Source organism: Bos javanicus, chromosome 18 (genome assembly GCF_032452875.1).
Source record: "Bos javanicus breed banteng chromosome 18, ARS-OSU_banteng_1.0, whole genome shotgun sequence".
NCBI lineage: Eukaryota > Metazoa > Chordata > Mammalia > Artiodactyla > Bovidae > Bos > Bos javanicus.
The window spans coordinates 11,635,973-11,648,793 of NC_083885.1; the positions used below are offsets into that span (position 1 = coordinate 11,635,973).

The 12,821-nt window shown below is 59.2% G+C and overlaps 1 protein-coding gene and 1 long non-coding RNA gene across 7 annotated transcripts in view; one reads left to right on the forward strand and one right to left on the reverse strand.

The window, feature by feature from the left end:
- The window catches only part of GSE1 (Gse1 coiled-coil protein), a 394,922-nt gene that overhangs the window by 167,386 nt on the left and 214,715 nt on the right, over positions 1-12,821 (forward strand). The gene's annotated exons all lie outside the window — the stretch shown is intronic.
- LOC133230052 (uncharacterized) lies at positions 4,451-7,097 on the reverse strand. Its single transcript, XR_009730723.1, has 3 exons — positions 6,961-7,097; positions 5,405-5,563; positions 4,451-4,784 (listed from the first exon to the last, which is right to left on the reverse strand). It is a non-coding gene; the product is annotated as an uncharacterized LOC133230052 (long non-coding RNA).

Genomic DNA, 12,821 nt, shown 5'->3' on the forward strand with positions numbered 1-12,821 from the left:
ACCCAGGGAGTCTGATGAAGTTCATTTTTCACCTGCCCGTGTTTTCGCCTCCTTGCTCTCCCACGGCAGCCAGTAATCCATCCTGGAGCCCTTCAGAGGCCTCGGCAGTAATGGGGTCATAGATCACTCCCTCGCGGAGCTGGAGCCGGACAGGAGAATGGAGCCATTAAGGATGACCACCGGTGACCCCGGGCCGGGCCGGCTCCAGCTCTGGCTCCAGCTGCAGATGGGGCCTGTCGCGCCCTGAATGCGGCCGAGGGTGGGAGAGGGCGAAGCAGCGGCTCTGAGGTTGGCGCCTGCTCCCTGGGAGTGGGGAGCACCAGGGGAGGGCAGGTCTTCCCAACTGAAGGGGCAGACCCCCCCGGCCCCGAGGACACCCAGAAGGGGGTCACTTTGCAGGCCTGTCCAGGGCTCCCTGTGGCCATGCGACAGCGGTCCCTTCACTCAAGGCCTCTGGGACAGGTCCGGGTTGACAGGATGCCTGCGTGGAGACCACCCCCATCCCCTGCTCTGTTCAGACAGGGTGACTGCAGGTGGAACCCTCCACACGCCTCCTCGCCCTTGTCCAGTTGAGCAGTGTGGCCCATGGAGACTAAGAACAGCAGCGGGCACCCTGGCCGCCCTCCTGGGATGTTCCGTAGCCTACTGGGGGGCAGAAAGGAGGGAGTGTGGTGAGCGGGCCCTGATGGTGAGGCTCCAGTGCACGTGAGCCAGATTCTCATCACACCAGGAAGGGAAACCGACGCACCAAGGTTTGGCAACCCCCAGGCCATCACGAGCAGGGTCCTCGCCCAGCCCCTCCACTGTCCAAGCTCCAGACAGTTTGAGAGGGGATGCTCTGAGCCCCTTGAGGATGCAGGAGGCCTGCCGGGGCGGCCCCCAATCCTGTCTGACAGCTGTGGTCTCTGGGGGCGCCCTTTCCAGTCCAGGACTCGGCAGGTTCAGCATGCAAGCTGCCCGGGCCTTCAGGGAGGAGGGTGTTGGCTCTCCTGGCACCCGAGGGCCCCGCCTCCAGGCCCCGCTGAGTCCCACCCCTGCAGGTTTAGAATCACCCCTTCCCAGCTCTTGGCCTCCTCCCCGAACCCAGCGCAGGCGAGCCCCAACACCACCCCTGACTTCCTGTGGCCCCTTCTTTCCTGGGCCTGCGAGGGGACCTTTGCCCTTGCTTCCCTCCCACCCCTGCTGCCTGGAGCATCCAGGCCCCACGCTCTGTGGGACTGGCTTCCCTTGCCCTTCAGGCATCTGCTTCAGTGTCACCTCCTCCATGAGGCCCTTCTGGATCATCCGACCTGATCACCTTAACCCCTCATTCTCATATACGTTGATGGTCTTTCTTCCTCATCCTTGGCACTAATCACCCCAAACTGTCTTATTCATTGATTTCCATGGTTTTTAGTGTCTGCCTTGGCTATCGCGAGAGCTCCTGCGTCTCTTTTGTTCCTCCATGTGTCCCCAGAATGGGGGGAGAGTGCTTGGTGCGTAGTACGTGCTCAGCTAAAATACCGAGTTGCACAAATGCGTGGATGGAAGGACAGATGGGTGGATGAGCGGATAGGAGGCATGCAGGGAGGGTGTTCGGGTGGATGGACAGGCCGCAGGTGGGAGGAAGGAAAGCAGAGAGGAAGGCAGGCTTCTTCCTTCCTCTGACCCAGGTTTGCCCGCGGACGGGGGACAGCAGGGAGTGGCTGGTGGCTCTATTAGCGGCTCCGTTTTAGTGGCTGGGCTGTGACAAGGTGAGAGGGAAAGTGGGTCAGAGGGAGCGTCTCCAGGCAATGGCACAGGTGTGTGATGGATTCTAAACGGTGGAGAAAGTCTCCCTAATGTCGAGGGTCCTCTCAGGACTTACGGGTTGGCCATCTGTTCAAGACGGGGACCTCGGTCCTGAGGCCAGCCAGGTCTGAGCCCCCACGCTGGGGAGAGAGGAGCCCGCCTGTAGCTGTGCGACTGAGCGGAGCCTCTCTGAGAAGCGGCTGGGCTTATCCCAGGGTGGGCGGTTGGGGCTGCAGAGTGGAGCGGGAAGACCCTGCATCAGATTTGCATGGCCGCTCAGAGCTCCTTGAGGGGTGCTGTCTCTGGTCCCCTTCTGCGCCCCACCCACCCTTTGTCACTGTCCTGTGGGCCCTGAACTGGGGAGGGGGCGCCCTGCTCTGCTGGCTGAGCCTCCGGGGTCTTCCCTTCTGCGCCCCTAAGAAGAATCCCGACAAAGCACGGAGCTCTTCCATCTGAAGCCACTACTGTGTGAGCCCCTGAGCCCTCCCACACCACGGGGGAGGCGTGGCTGTGGCCCCCGTCTCGAGAGGCGCCAACTGAGTCCCAGGGCGCGGCGTCACTCTTGAGCAGCCGCGTGGTGGGTAGCCCCGACCTTAGCGCTCTGTGTGGCCCGGGGTGCTGAGGCTCACAGACCCCACCCAGAGAGCCGAGCCCCTTACCCCTTTCATCCAAGAGGCCATGGAGGCAGGGCAGAGGCCCCAAGGAGGGACAGAGAATAAATCGCCAGCTGCAGTTGGGATGAGCTCAGGTGCGTTCTCAGATCAGGCTGGGGGAGCCCTGTTCTTGCGTCCCCGGGGCCCAGGGCTGCTGCTGGAGCCTAGGAGGTGCTCGGTAAATTCATAATGCTTGTAGCTTTGTGAGGTCTCAGGTACAACCCGGCCAAGGCAGGAGGATGCGCTCAAGTGACCGAGGGGAGGCGCCCAGCAGGACAGGCGTCTCTTTACAGCAACGTCAGGGTCAGATTCCCACCAAGCGGGGGGAACCTGGGCCCAGGTGGACAGGCGGGCCCAGGAGCCCCCTTTGAGCCCTAATTCCAAGAGTCCGCTTTGTGTCCCACCATATAACAGTATGATAGCTTAGGGTCAAGCTTTGGTCCCATAACTTGTTGGAAGACGTTTCAGAACAATAAAGGTGTCCGGCTTTATATCTGCTCGTATTTCATCCTTGCTTCAGCCTCTCCTGCTTACCCGCCTTGGATTTACTGTGCGAATATTTTAAACGGGTTGAGATTTGATGCCCGCGTTCCTGGCGGTGCCTGTCCCCTCCCGCCCACCCTGGGGCGGGGGTGGGGTGGCTGGCCTCCGCCTGCTGAAATATTTACCTCCCGGCTCCTCTGACAGCCTGAGCTGTCTCTGGAAGCAAAGGTGATTGGCCGGCGGGTGTTACGACATTACACCCTGTGTCTGCACTCCCCTGATGCGGGCAGAACGATAAGGCGGGTGGGGATTGATAGCCCGGCCTCACCGCGGGTGCCCCCGGAGTTGACAGAACAAGGGCTCCAGCCTCCCCGGCTCGGGCTGCATAAACGGCCTGATGCTGTCAGCCCTCCAGGTCCCCGCAGCTGTCAGCCCCGCGCCCTCCAGAAGGGGCCAGGACCGAGCGGACAAACCCGCCGCCGCGCTGCGCGGGATTTAGTGGTTCTGGGCGGCGTGTTGAGTTTGGGTTTGTGAATGTGGCCGTGCACACACGGCCACCCGAGGAGACAGGCCGTTTTATCCCTTTTGTCAGTGGAAGAGACTGAGGCTCAGAGATAAAGCGACTTCTCACTGTACTCAGGTCCCCGGGGCAGTCATCACAAAGGACCACAAACTGGGCAACTTAAAACAACAGAAACGGATCCTCCTGCAGTCCCGGAGGCCAGACGTCCAAGATCCAGGCGTGGGCAGGGCCTTGGTCCCCCGGGGCGGGTCCCTCCGTGTCTCTTCCAGCTTCGGGGGGTTCCGGCCACCCCTGGCACCCCGTGGCTCACAGCCACATCACTCTCTCCCTGTCGCTCCTTTCACGTGGCCGTCTCCCCCTCTGTGTCCACGTGCTCCTCCTCACGTGAGGACACCAGGCACTAGATGAGGGCCCACACGAGGCTCATTTAACGTGGTCATACCTGCAGAGACCCTCTTTCCATAAGGACTCACACTCATAGTCTCCAGATGGACGTGACCGTGGGGGGACATGTTCACCCCAGTACTCTTGCCCGGGATGCCCATAGTGGGTGCTGCTGGGGCCCTGCCCACACCTCTCCCGCCTGCCCTGGTGCTCCCCGGCAGAGACGGAGCCCCTGTAATGATTTAAAGTCTTAGCTGCCACTCCAAGCAGGGGTTGGCATCCCACCAAAGAACAGACGTGTCGCTGATAAAGCCCCCCTCCTTCTGTCCTTCCTGGGGACCCTTCTGTCCCCGAGTCCCCAGAGGCCCACTCAGCGTGGTCCTTCCCCTGCTTCCCAGCCTCTCTGTCCCCACTTCCCGAAGCCCCTCACAAATAAACCCCTTGCCCGTGAATCAATCCTTGTCTCAGGCTCTGCTTCGGGGAACACAAATGAAGACAATACAAATAGTTAAAATAACAGAATAGCCAACATGAGTATCGTTGACTCTGTCTGAGGCAGTTAGTTAATACATCTAATGCCTACAGCAGGCCCCTGGGTGGGGCTGCCTGATTCAGAAAGGAAAGCAAAACAGGGCGCTGGGTTAGATTTCAACTTGAGATAAAGAATTACACTTTTGTATAAGTATATCCCAGAGTCCCTTGGACTGCAAGGAGATCCAACCAGTCCATCCTAAAGGAAATCAGTCCTGAATATTCATTGGAAGGACTGATGCTGATGCTGAAGCTCCAATACTTTGGCCACCTGATGCGAAGAGCCGACTCAATGGAAGAGACCCTGATGCTGGGAAAGATTGAAGGCAGGAGGAGAAGGGGACGACAGAGGATGAGATGGTTGGATGGCATCACTGACCCCATGGACATGAGTGTGAGCAAGCTGCAGGAGTTGGTGATGGACAGGGAGGCCTGATGTGCTGCAGAGAGGGGCGCAAAGAGTCAGACACGACGACTGAGTGACTTAACTGACCAATCCCATGTCATGGGTCTCCCAGGTGGCTCAGTGGTAAAGAATCCACCTGCTTTTGCAGGAGAAGCGGGTTCGATCCCTGGGTCAGGAAGATCCCTGGGAAGGAAATGGCAACCCACTCCAGTATTCTTGCCTGGGAAATCCCGTGGACAGAGGAGCCTGGCGGACTACAAGGAATGGAAGGGATGCTAATGAGTATGGGACCATGGCATCCATGCCCAGAAGATAGCAACCGGCTCCAGCGCGCTGAGCTTTCTAGGAGTCCTGGTTCAGAACCAGGCCGTCCCCCAGTCTGGTGGCCCAGCCTGAGCCCAAGGGTTTGTGGTCAGCCCTTCACCCCCACCCCACCCTGCCAGCCCGGGCAGGTGGGCCTCATCGCCACCAGGGGGCAGCAGGGACCTGGCCACCACTCCAGCCCTGCAGTCCATACCCAGGTCCCCCGGGACAGAGCTGGGCTTGGGGAACTCCGGTCTTGAGGGGCGGTGGGTGCTGGTCTGCTGGCGTCAGTGTAATGGGCCCCTCCCCCAGGGCACAGTCCCTCAACCCCCGATGCCTCTCCTTACCTACCCGGGAGTGAAGGAATGAATGAAAGTCTGTGTCACAGGGCCGCACGTTGCTGCTGGCTGTGGGGTTCTGATTGTTGAGTGTGCTCTCAGGTGGCCCAGGAAGGTTCCCGCCCTACCTGCTGCTCACAAACATCTGTGAGGGTGGAAGCCGGCGAGGGGGCTGTGGGAGAGGAGAGGAAAGAGGTCAAGGCCTGAGAAATTAAATGTTCATCAACGTAGGCCCGTGCTCACAAAGTAGGGCAGAGCCATTAGCACTCATTAAAATTTAATACCTGTCTGTGCTCCGCGGCCCCGTTGGACACTGCTCTAATGATGGGTGGAGAGGGAGAATTCTCAAATAATCGTGGAGGCTGGGTACTTGCTTTCCTCATGTTAACGTGGAGAGGACGGGCTGGCTTTGAGCTTCACCTTCAAGCTAGTGGTTTGGTGGGTCCCTGGGCAACTGAGTCCCCTGCATCTGTTCTTATATTGTGGCTGGTCTTGTCCTGGAAGGTCTCTGCCCCTCCTCCCCTCTGCGGTTCACCCCAAGTTTCCAGGCCCTGCCAGGGGGAGCCAGGCATGGGCTTCCCCTCTGAAGGTCTCTGGGGGAGTTGGCATTAGTTCATTTGTCTTCCTTGGAAAGGCATCCCCTCCTCCTTCCCCCAGACCATCTTTTCCTGCAGCCAAGTGAACCTTCCCTGTCCCATTGGAAGCATGCCTCCAGGAAGCATGTCTTCCTCGGCGCCATGAACACCCTCCATGCCAGCCCCAGCTCCCTGGGCACACGGTTTCTGTTCTCAGCATGGGCCGGGCCAAGTGCTCTAGAAACTCAACAAGGGGCCCAACTGGAAGCATCCCTGGAAGACTCCCTGGAGGAGGTGGCGCTAAAGTGCTGGGAGGACGTATATGAGAATTAGACCAGTGTAAGGAGGCAGCTGGCCATTCTCAGTTGGGGAGCGTGAGCTTGTAGGAAGGGCGGGAGCTTGGGCACCTTGAAAAAGGGAGGCTGATGTCAGGCCCTGGCCAGGTGGGAGGTGAGCAGGAGGGAGGGTGTGGGGCAAAGTGGGACAGGGCCTGAGAAGGGAGGGCCCGTGCCAGGCGAAGAGTGTGGACCCCGCCCTGAACCCCTGGTCCAAGAAGGCAATGGAGCAGGCCCAGAAAAAGCTAAAGCCTGTGGCAGCCAGGGCTTCAGGGCAGTGTGGACTGCGGAGTGTCTTACAGAGGAACTAAGGGAAGAAACCAAGATCACCGCGTCCCTACTGTGCACCAGGCTCTCCCCACGCGAGGGGCAGCATGAGTCTCCCATTTTACAGGTGTGCAAACTGAGGCAGCGCCAGGGCCCGGTCAGCCCAAGGGTGGAGCAGGAAGATGCAGAGGGGCGTCTCGGAGCCTGCAGGTCCGGCCTGGCTGGACACAGGTTGGCACATCCACCAGCCGGAGACACCTCCCAGGGGCCAGTGCCGAGCTCTTGTGGCTCCGGCTTTGGGCCGGGCACGCTGCCCAGCCCTCACCGCATCAGCTCCCAGCATCCCTTCCCACCAGGGCTCCCAAGAAAACCCTTCACATGTTTTGACTCACCCTTAATAAATGCGCCTTCCATCTGTCACCTCCGCCCTCCCTGCCCACACTCTCCCGGGGCCTGCCCAGAGCAGCTCCTAAATCATCCAGCCTGCCTCCGCCTGGCCCCCCGCTGCCCTCCCCCCGTGCCCCGCCCCCCCCACACCGCCTTGCAGCCTCAGCCCCTCGCCAGCCTGACTGCAAGCAGAGCACGCCCAGAATAGATTAGGAGGGAGGGGAAACCTCAAACGTTCAGGCCCTGCAGAAGAGGCGCCTGGGGAGTCCTTCAGGACTCAGGGCCGCCCCAGACCAGACCCGGGACCCCTGGCCTGGGGCCTGGGGGGTGCTGGTGGGCTGTCCCCAGGCTTCTTTTTGTCCACTGAGCTCCCTCCAGGGGCTCTGGGGTTTTCCTCCTTTTTTGCCCCGGCTTTCTTCCTCTAGAATGTTCGCTCAGGTGCCATTAGGGCCATTGAACACATCCTCTCAGCCTGAGGCAGCCGCCCCCAGCCTCAGTCTGCCTCGCTCATTCAACAGCTCATGGTCCTCATCGGAAAACCCACTCAGATCCTGCGGGAGGAAGGTGGGGTGTGAACCTCCGTCCTCCTGTTCCCCAGCCATCCCCAAGCGCCTGCGGGCCGGGGGTGGGGGAGCAGATAAGAGTGACAAAGTGCAGCTTCTTCTGGGCCAGCTCAGGCCCTGGGCTGTGCGGTGGGGAGGGGAGGGGAGGGCTTGAGAGTGGGCGGCGTATCTTGTCTCAAGAGACAGGAAATATCCGGCCACAGGCCCTAACGCAGACAGGTCCCGGCTTGAACTCCAGAACAGAGCCGGTTATCTGCCCCTGTGAAGCAAAAGCTCCCCTCCGCCACCCAGCACCCTCTCCCAGTTCCCCGTGGGAGGAGCCGCCACCCCGGGGCGCCTGGCAGAGCTGGCCGCGGTCTGCCAACGCCTTCCGACGCCAGGCCGCTGCCAGAGGCGGGCTGCCCACCGCCAGGCGCCGGCGGAGGAAATCCGTTGGCTCAGGGCCCGGCGGGTCCCTCCTCTCCTTGACGTGGGGGTACAGGGCGCTCGGCTGTGCACCCTTCAGGGCGCCCAGTGTGTGTCCGAGTCCTCTCGAGAGCTGGGAATGAACATCCGGGGGCTGCCCAAGTGGACCGGGCCCCTTGGAGGTCACAGGCCTGGTGGGACTGGGACCCAGGGTGTGTCAGAGGAGGTCACATCTGGAAGGCCTTAGTGCTGGGGGCGGCGGGGCCCTGCGAGCAGGCCCTGCTTCCTGTCTGTGTGGGAGACGGACTGCCCCCTCTAGGGAGCCTGAGACCTCACGAGGCTTGGGGCCACGGGACGAGGGAGACCCCGAGAGGGACGGAGTGGGGGTGGGTGGGAGAAGGGGCGAAGGGGGTGGCTCCGTCCTGCCTGCGAGGCTGGGAGAGGGAGGGTGCAGGGGAGATATGGAGTGGACGGGAGAGGGGAGAAACCGACACCGCCCCACAACTCGTGGTCCTCCATGAAGCCCAGCAGGGAGCAAGGGAAGAGGTGAGGCTTGGTTTCCCCCACCCGGGGCTGGGGTCCAAATGCCTTTGCTCAGGCCCTTGGCAAAGGGCAGGTTTTTGCCCCCTTTCAGGCTCAGAGAGGCAAAGTGCTGGACCCAGAGCCACACAGCAAAGCTCACCGGCCCTAGACATGTGGCCCTCGGCACACACACTCTCCCTCCCTCCCTCCCTCCCTCTCTCTCTCTCTCTTTCTCTCTCTCTCTCTCTCTCTCTCTCTCTCTCTCTCTCTCTCTCTCTCTCTCTCTCTCTCGCCTGTGTCCACCGTCTGCTGTGAGCCCTGTGCTGCCCTCACCCTCCAGGCAGGTGCCTGGCACTGGGGTCCCCTTGCACTGTCCCAGCCTGGAGCGTGTGGTCTCTGATGACTGAGGCTTGGGAACAGGCTGGTTCTGAAGCCATCATGGCCAAATTCTCAAGCTTCCAAAGTCACCTTCCGGGCAGAAAGCCTGGGTTTCTGACTCAGCCCAGCCTCCCCAGAGCTCCAGGCAGCGCGGGTGGCCCCGCCTGCTGGCCGAGCCGCCATCTGGCCGCCCAAGGACACCCGGCAGCCTCCACCTCGGTTCTCTTTGCTGCTGCTTCTCTGGGGACCTGCTGGCCTCAAGCTTCGGGCCTGAAATGACGTGGGAAGGGGCTCCCGTCCTGAGGTCTGATTTTAATTTGGGCATCTCCCCTGAAACCCTCTGCCGGCGGCTCTCAGAAGGAGGCGTGTGGCTTCCAGGAGCAAAGGAGCCCCAGGAAGCTGGGGCCACCCCTTCTCATCACAGTTCCAAAACCCTGCAGCCCACATTCCACCCTGCAGACCCGCTCATTCAGAATCTCAGGGTGGGAGGGTCCAGGGATCCATGTGTTTTTAAGACTTCCGGTGACCCTGTGTGCCCCCAGAGGAGAAGCCCCTTGTAGAGGTACCTCGCTCTGCCTTCTGGAGTCTGTGGGGTTCAGACCCCAATAAGTGCTGATCTCGTTCTCTACCTCGGTGTTCACATCTGCGAAGTGGGCCTGATAATAGTGCCGACTCCACGGACGGGCTTGGGGATTGAACGAGTTAAGGCGTGTGAAGAACTGGGGTGCCTGCTGGGAAAGCGGGGTGGGGTGTTAGGAATACCATTCTGTAACAGATGGAGGGACCCAGGCAGACCCAAGAGCTCGGTCCCACCCCAGTCAGGAGGCAGGGGCTTGGAGGTAGCCGGCCTGTACCCCATCCCAAATGCATCACTGTCTGTCTTCGGTGAAGCGGCTGTTCCCCTTGGCGTGTCTGCAGCGTGGGGACCTGTCTGCCCCCTGTGGCCGTGGCAGGAATAGGGGTGACCTGTGTGACCACTGCCATGCCACTGGCACTAAATTCCAGATCTCAGGCAAATCGCTGTGCGACCTGGCGCCTCAGTGTCTCCAGCTGTAAAATGGCACCACGGGCTAGAAGAGAGGGGCCTGCGGTTCGGATGTCAGAGCTCACGGGGGACCCAAAGCTCACAGCCCTTGCCGGGTTCCTGAACCAATGGACAGTGTCCCTTTCTGGCCATTTGGCTTGCTCAGGGAGACTGTGTGCACGTGTGGAGGTGTGCTTAGGCGTACAGTGGGGGTGACAGCAGCACGGAGCTTTTTACTCCTGTGTGTGTGCTGAGCACCTGCTGTGTGCTGAGCCCCTGGGCGCAGGGGCTACCCCTGTCAGCAGACAGCCGGGGCCACACCCTCATGGGTACAGTTTCCAGGCTCAGCCCCCAGCCCTGCCCCCCTCAGTGATGGCTAGAGGTCATTTCCAGCCAGGGACAAACCCCCCCACCCCACCCAGTCCCAGGGGCTCTGCCTGGACAGTGCAGCTGAATGCGAGACATGCCAAGTCATACCCTCCCTGTAGCCACTCTAACACCTGCACCCTCACAGCCAAGCCAGCATCTTGAATAATTAATGCACGTTCTTCAAAAGTCAAGAAAAAATACGAATTATCCACCAAAGCTTCAGCCAGCCCTCCCCACTATGACGAGATTTTGAGATCACCAAAGATAAGGGAAAACAAGGTGTGTGTGGCTGTGTGTCTTGTCTGTGTGGTTACATCTTTGCATGGTTGTGTGTGTGTGTGTTAGGTGTATCTATGTGTGTCTGTGTGGTTACATCTTTGTGTGTGGTTGTGTGTGTGTGTGTGTAGGTGTATCTTCATGTGTCTGTGTGGTTACATCTGTGCATGTGGTTGTGTGTGTGTGTGTGTTAGGTATATCTACACGTGTCTGTGTGGTTACATCTTTGTATGTGGCTAGAGGAAATGACCTCTAGCCATCACTGGTGTGTGTGTGTGTGTTAGGTGTATCTTCATGTGTCTGTGTGGTTACGTCTTTGTGTGTGGTTGTGTGTGTGTGTGTGTTAAGTGTGTCTACGTGTGTCTGTGTGGTTACATCTTTGTGTGTGGTTGTGTGTGTGTGTGTGTAGGTGTATCTTCATGTGTCTGTGTGGTTACATCTTTGTGTGTGGTTGTGTGTGTGTGTGTGTGTTAGGTGTATCTACATGTGTCTGTGTGGTTACGTCTTTGTATGTGGTTGTGTGTGTGTGTGTGTGTGTGTGTGTTAGGTGTACAGCCCTCCCCAGAGGTGTGTGTGGCTGTGTGTCTTGTCTGTGTGGTTACATCTTTGCATGGTTGTGTGTGTGTGTGTTAGGTGTATCTACGTGTGTCTGTGTGGTTACGTCTTTGTATGTGGTTGTGTGTGTGTGTGTGTGTGTGTGTGTTAGGTGTATCTACATGTGTCTGTGTGGTTACATCTTTGTATGTGGTTGTGTGTGTGTGTTAAGTGTATCTACGTGTGTCTGTGTGGTTACATCTTTGTATGTGGTTGTGTGTGTGTGTGTTAAGTGTATCTACGTGTGTCTGTGTGGTTACACCTTTGTGTGTGGTTGTGTGTGTGTGTGTGTGGTAGGTGTATCTTCATGTGTCTGTGGTTGTCTGTCTTCGTCTGTGTGTGCATGATTGCGTATATCTGTGTGTCTCTTTGTGTTTATGTGTTTGTGTGTCTTAGTGTGTGATTGTGCACGTGTGTCTGATTGCATGTGTCTGGGTATGTCTGTCTGTGTGTATTCCATGTGGTGTGTGTATGTGATGTGTATGTGTCTGTACCTTTGCATTTTGTATGATTATGTATATGTCTGTGTATGATTGTGGGTGCATGTCTGTGTGTGTCTGGGAAGGGGGTGCGGCAGAGACCTGGCTCTGACCATGCAAATATATGTTTGTATGAGCGGCTGAGCCTGAGGTTTGGTTTGAATATGCAGAGCACATGGGTGTGGACCCTTGACCCTGCACCCTGAGTGACCCCAGAAATCTGCCCGAAGATCAAGTCCAAACCTTGAAGGACTGAATGGAGGAAGTGGCGCCCAGGACCCCAGCGTCAGCTCTGAGCAGCCCTCCCGTGGCCCCTCACAGGGGGTGCAGTCTCTGGGGGCCAAGGGACCCTGCCCAGGCAGGAGAGGGAGTGAGGCGGATGGCATGCATTATTCAGCAGCTCCTGATTTCACATTATTCTCCCTGATACTTTTACAACCTGTCAGTAAATAAAAAGATTCTACATTATTTATAGAAATGGAGCCGAATTGGCCATGAGGATTTAGGAGTGCTATTATTAGGGAGTCCTTGGGACCATTGGAACGGGGCGGGGTGGGTGGAGAGGCTGCTGCCCAGACCACAGGGGGCCTGGTTTGGTTGGTTGGCCCCCAGGGGGCCCGCGGCTGCCATCTCTGGGGCGCCTCCGCAGAGCCATGCCAGGCGAGTGAGCTGGCCCAGGGGCAGGCGGCGCCTCCTCAGCTGGCCCAGGATCTCTGGGGGAGGCTGTGGCCAGCCCGGCCAGCTGTGGCCCCTCGAGGGCTGGCCTCGTGCTGGGCAGCCGGCTGCGGCCACGAGGTGGTGGCAGGGGACCTCCCAGGTTGGATGAGGGAAGGGGTGGTGTGGTGGGGGCACCTGGAGGCTGGTGCTGAGCGAGACGCTGGGAGTGTGCAAGAGGCTCTCATTACAGAGTGCTTATGGAGCAGCTACTTGTACGCAAGGGGCTGCGGAGTGTTGAGGCCTGGGTGCGCTCCCCGGGGATGTGCAGCATTTACCTGATCCTTTGTCCTCAAACCAACAGGCCATGAGTCCGGTCAGGTTGGGAAATGGCGTTGCAGACGGTTCAGGCCAACTGAGCACGCACGTCCTGGTCTAATGCCCCACACTGCCCGGTCCCCTTGTGGACGCCGCGTCTTGCCCTGCCCTGCCTGGGGCGCTTCCCCAGGGGCGTCCGTACCTCCTATTCTAGGCTTTAGCCTTTAGCAGGTGTGTGGGGCTGCCTGGCAGCCGCCCTCCCAACAAAAACATAATTCTCAGCC